Source organism: Nothoprocta perdicaria, unplaced genomic scaffold (assembly GCF_003342845.1).
Source record: "Nothoprocta perdicaria isolate Ctin4 unplaced genomic scaffold, notPer1 scaffold_102, whole genome shotgun sequence".
In the NCBI taxonomy this organism is placed as follows: domain Eukaryota; kingdom Metazoa; phylum Chordata; class Aves; order Tinamiformes; family Tinamidae; genus Nothoprocta; species Nothoprocta perdicaria.
In genome coordinates, this window is record NW_020454117.1 from 2,550,029 (window position 1) to 2,556,168 (window position 6,140).

The 6,140-nt window shown below is 37.5% G+C and overlaps 1 long non-coding RNA gene across 1 annotated transcript in view; it reads right to left on the minus strand.

Annotated features, from left to right (window-relative positions):
* Nucleotides 1–6,140, minus strand: part of LOC112949275 — a 23,802-nt gene that overhangs the window by 13,198 nt on the left and 4,464 nt on the right. Inside the window, exons 2-3 of the long non-coding RNA XR_003249780.1 lie at nucleotides 5,611–5,695; nucleotides 4,611–4,688 (exon numbers count right to left, since the gene is read on the minus strand). This is a non-coding gene — a long non-coding RNA (uncharacterized LOC112949275). The remainder of the gene's footprint in view (nucleotides 1–4,610; nucleotides 4,689–5,610; nucleotides 5,696–6,140) is intronic.

Below are 6,140 nucleotides of genomic sequence, written 5' to 3' on the forward strand. Positions count from 1 at the left end.
AGCTGTGGGTGTTCTGCATGATTAACAAAGACAAATATCATCTTTTACTAAGGCTTATTCCCATCTAGGCAATTGGATTTAGTCCGTAACAGAGAAAATCAAATACAGGATTAAGAAATGTCATTTTTACTCAAATAGAAGCTTGTCAACATATGGAATTTGTGTAGAAATATATTCAAATGGGCATTTGTAGGATGTTTGAACGTGGAACAGTATTTTTTTTTCAGTTGGATGTATTACTCCTCAGAGAAAGTAGCTAATAGAGTTGGCAGAAGACATGGAGAGTGCAACTAGTCACCAAAGAGTTCTGTTTAATAAAAGTACCTTGGCCTCAATCCTTCTCAATGTTACTTTATTCTGGGGTTCTTCAAAGGAACTCAGAACTGTCCCTCTCTCTGACTTGCAGTATTTCTGAGAGGCAGGCAAAGCATCAGGGATTCTCAAAATAAAGCTAGGTTATTATCACACACCAGGTGTGGCCCATATTTGAAGTCAGAAGTTTGGTGAAACAAGAAACACATGTAGACACAAAAAAAGAAATACATATATATATACATATATAAATAAAACACATTGTAAACAGACAGTTCAGTGTCCGTACTCTGAATATGATCATTCAATTATTAAATTGGTCTACCAAGAAAATGGTACCTACCTTGAGACACAAAACTTCCAAGTATCTTAGTTTTACTTCAAAGTATATTTGTTGCCTAAGGCTCTGCTACGGGCATGCCCAGATCTTCTGTAGCTTTTTGGCCCATCAAAGACCCAGTTCTGATCAGGACACAGAAATTAAGATGTTCTTTTTTACTTATATATCCTAAGGTTTCATTGAGCTTCTTGAATTGGCAGATATATATGGCTGCCATTTTTGCCTCCTATTAYACACCATAGCCAAACAACAAAGAGGAGAAATGAGAGAGCAGTTCCACTCCTCCTGCCTGAACCCACTGCAACATATTAGCTAGTGTTAAAGTGATCAGGACAGGGGCTGCTGTTGGGTGGAAATGTTCTTCATATTTCTTTCTACACACACACAAGTAATAATAATTAAAAAAAATACAATTCATGGGACTAAATAAGACACCTAACTTGAAATACAGAATCTCTTGCTCTAGTCAATAAGGAAAAAATGGAACTGTGTGTTTTAACCACTACAGTGTTTTGCACGTTGTTTTATCATTTTGGTATAGGTTTATGCCAGTCAGAAGTGGGTTCTCCCATTTTTCTAGACTATCTTTAAACCTAATGGGTGAAAGACTCTTCTGAGAAGAGATGCAAGTTTGAATTCCATYGAGATTAACAGAGGGAAGCATATTTGGGTGTCCAGGTGCTGAGCAAGTTTGCTAATAAGAAGGCTAAGGAAAAAGGAGGACGGAAAAGAGGTGTGGGCAGCACCATCTGCTTCTGTTTTTAAACAAAACGGAGAGATACTCTGTTCCAGTCTCCAAGGAAAGGACAAAAGGGTCTACTTCAGAGCGATTATTTCATTTCGCCAGATGACAAAGATTCCTATATCATTTTGTGTAATTCAAACCAACTTCTGTGTTTCCCAAGAGGTCAGCCCAAGCACAACCTCAGCACACTACTACCTATATCCCATTGAGAGGCAGCTGCCTTGCAAGTAGGGCCACTTTTGCTTTGCTTTTCAGACATTCCCCTCCTTGACGTAAACATCTGCTGTCCTTAGTTATGACAGAGGAAAAGCAGCTGTTACACACCAAACCACATAAATCAGCAGCATTTAAGCTGCCCGTGCTTCTAACCAGTTGGAAAACAGCAGCAAGGGCTGCAGCAAGTTCCTTGCTATCACATGCCCAACTGCTGCTCAGCAGTAGATATTCTCATATTTCTCTCTACTTGCTTCAACCAGACGAAGAGATAAACGGAATGGTCTGCCTCTAACCATGGCCAGGGTAATGCTCRTCATTACACTCAAAACACCAGAATATGAAGGTTTAAATAAAGAGCTGCTGTGTGCCATAAAATGGTTACTCGCTATTCACCAATAGTTAATCAACTTAACTCTTAGTTGTATAATTAGCTCTACARTTAGTTAATAAAGGGTCAGTGTTGTTTCATTAGTACCCTTGACAGAGTAATGCAGCTGCTCCTGCAAGAAAATATTCCTTGGAAGGCAACGTAATGAAGTTGGAGTTTCTGCTTATTCAGCTACAAGCTACCAAAAGGCCTTAAAAAACACAGGCTCTTGCCAGAGCCCACCTGAAATCAGTGGCTTTTGTTCAAAGAGCGTGAAATAACCCCAGATCCACTGTGAGGAGCGTTAATCTCGGTTGTTGGCATTCCACAGGTATTCGCAGCAAGCACATGCCCAAGAATTCAGAGCACATTTTACTCTATACCAAGATATCCCTAGAAATTGTATTTAAATCCCAGCTAATAAATGAAGTACAGTTTCCAGGAGGGAGGAGAAGGAGCTCCATTTTCACACATGATACCAAACTGATTTAAAATAAATAAATAAATAAAATAAATAAAGCAAAAAACAAGACAATATACTCCCTCACCAAGTATCTAACAGGCAGCACAAAAGCATGAAGAGGGGGCTAATCTGAATTACTTAAATAATCTGATTTTAACTAGTATGTTGTTTTGAGACATATTATGCTCCCTTACACATCAATTATTCTACTACATTTCTCATTTTGTGCCTTTAGAGTCTGATAAACTCATGTGGTTCACTACATTCCCCCCACTCCCTGCTTCAGTACCATTCTTTTAATTTCTTCTGTGTCCCTTGATAAGTAAAAGAAACTTTAATCTTATCAAGCCCTTAAAAGCGTTAASCTCCCTTTGCATTTGCACACTATTTTTTTCCTTTATTTATCTGAAATACTCTTCTATCTTCAGTCAACTGTCCTTATCAGAAATGTGGTCATGATGCACATCCTTTTGAGTTGAACAAATCATGAGAAACGTCCTTCATACACACCTTTAACCTGATGGTATTAAGATTAACAATACACTGCAATTCATTGCTACCAGAAATAAACAAAACAATGAACAAAATGACTCCCAAAAAAAGTCAATCTCTTGTACTGAAGAAAAGATCCTCACAGCATTGTCAACCTAATTTATCATATTGCAGTTACAGAATCTGCCTGTTTTRAAAGCCTGTCTTCCATATTACAGATTTTAAGAAAGAGGGAATGAAACTTTCATTTGACTGGAACTTGATGATGCCTGGGTTGGTGGTTGTCCAAAAAACTAGCCTTTAGTAACAACTGATATCACCACCGGAGCTGAATCTACACACGTTTCATGACTACTTGAGATAAAATATTCCAAACAGTCTGTTCTTCTGTATCAAGCTATGACTAAGTGACCTAGCTTAACATATTACTATGAATCAGCTGAATGACAGTAACTATCTATGTTCATTTACAACTCACAGCAGTCATGGGATTACTTGGACTTAAGTTTCCTTCGTTAATTTTTTACCACATAGTGGATCACTTGGGAACATAGGTAACATCAATGTTACTCGAGACCTCAGTTACAGGACAGAACTGTTAGATAAGTTATCAGATAAAATCACAGTCACAAACCGTGATATATGAAATAGACCGTGAGCCTTCCAAAATCATCTCTAGTCTTCTGAACAAATACGACCAAAGGAAAGAGTGAGAAAAAGGAAAGCTCTCGACTCTCCTTCCATGCCATATCATTTCAGACTGTTGACTATGAAGACAGTAGTAGATTAATTAGGTTACTGATATTAGGTTTAATTTATTAAAATGGAGGTAAAGGAAGCAAATATCGTATTGTTCAGCTCCCTCAAATACAATGCTGAAGAGCTGCAGGGAGATAACATTGATTTCACTCATGAAACAGAACTTACGTTATGAAGCAACATATTGGGATATAGAGATCCTAGAAAACAGGGTAGTGTAATAACAGAGAGAAAGAAGAGGCAGCAGGGTCAATGCTGATGATCTGAGCATGTGCTAAACAGGTTGTCTCTCTCTCTCTCTCTCTCTTTTTTTTTTTTTTTTTNTTTTTTTTTTTTTTTTTTAGAGAGAGCATAAGGAGGACAACACCATATGCTATATTTCAAAATTTTAGAGTAATATTTCTGGAGATTTAGATAGCATATATTCCTTTTCTGAAAATAATGATAAATGAAAAGATGGAGATAATGAACGACACTGGAGAGAAAAATATCTCTTTCCTGAAGCTGTAGACTACACCTAAACAGCGAAAGGGTCTTGTGATTGTAACACAATGCCTCACTCTCATGCTAACTTTAATCTTCTCAGAACAAACAAAATACTACCAAAACATAATGAAAACACACAGTTAAGGACAGATGACTTGAATTCCTTGCCAGATGCCTAGATCTCTGAGACTAGGCTGTGAATGTTACCCGCATTAGCTAAATTAACATACTTCTGCTCAGGCACGTCTTCTAAGTTTCACCAAAACAGAGATTTTCACCAAAACAGCAGTAGGTGTTAGAACCTTTTTTGATGATGATAGGAGATGCAGTGAAAGGCTCRAGAAAGGAGCTCAGAGGGAGTTCTTAAAAGACTTTCTCCATATGTTCACAACATAAGAGATGGTAACACCATTATGAAAATGTTACTCACCAGCTAGTAGAGTTTACACTGTCCATGTGTTTCTGGCTTCCTCTTAGATTATCATCAGGCACATTCAACTGGGTAGAGCTATATTAAGAAACACAGAGGATGATGTAATCAAAAAGCAATATGGAAAGTCAAAACATGCAAGTATACATTAAATTTCACAGTGAAAAACAACATTAATATTAAAAAGCCAAASAAAAAAACAAGATAGATGACCTATACAGAGTACAAGAGGAGGCTCTCCATAAGATAGTATATGYCCGTAGATAAGTATAAAGAGGTCAAAAACATCCACTGAGAGAAACAAAACTGGAATATTTAAACAGGTGTCAAAGAAATTCAGGAAACAGTGTACAAGTGCAATTYCACGGTTCTTTTCATGGTAGATGTCCTGGAGTTTGTGTATTTGCCAATATCAATGTCTCAAACTACACGATGAAGCAACTACAGAGTAAGAGACCTTGCTGGGGACATTGCTAAGTAGGGAGGCCGTTTGCATGAATTTGAAATGGAAACACTACAAAAGATATMAAGATGAAAGATTATGGAAAACTTGAAATTAAGCTTCCAAGGATGAAGAGAAGGACTTGTGCCATTTTTTTAAGAATGGTGACTTTATGACTGTGTTCAAATATGAAAATGAGGAAAAAAAGGCACAGACAGCAAAAAACACCATTTCACATGCCAGCTGGGTTAGAACAAATAAAAAAAARGGGGTATAAATTAAGAGAGTTGGGAAATAGAGGTTGTAGTATATCCATCACTGGAGACTTTTAAAGAATAGGCGAGACAAAAAGCTCTCTGGAACACTTCTTCCTGTGTCAAAAAGAGGGACTTTCTATCAGCTCTAGGAATGCCTGGAAAATAGAACTTAGAGTGTTTGTCCCTTGTACCAGTCATGCAAGCAAGAGCATTCCTGGATGTAATCTGAAAARGTGAAAGTTCTACACAAGCTTTCTACAGGACATGTTACATCAAGCTAGATCCTCTCACAGGTACTCACTGTTAAGGACAAGATTCAGAGAGGAGACATTTTCTCACTCTGCAACAGAACCACTGTACATTCACAAACGAGTTGCTTCATTTGCCTGCAAAATGAGAGAGATGCTCACCTCACTCATACAACAGGGAGATGGTTATGAAACTTATCTAATTCAAATCCGTAAGTAGTGTAAGATGATTAGACAGCAGGTGAAACACACAAAGTGTACATACATACATATGTGTAAGCGTACATACATTCTGTATGTAAAGCACATTCACACTTTCAGAAAACTAATCTTTAATATGGACATAGCAACAAGAACAGTTTGCACATTGTAAAAAAAGCTGTATATTTTAATATTAATGCAATAAGCCTATTTTCACAAATACATAGATATCATTATCAAGCATTCACGTGGTGGGAAGGTTGGGCAGGAGAGAGAGAGAGAGCAAAGCACCACTCCTAAATCTGCCAGGTGCCCTGCAGAGTGTAAAGAGGGGTGAGCTGAGGTCAGGGATTATTTACCCAAAAAGAAAAAAAAAAAAAAA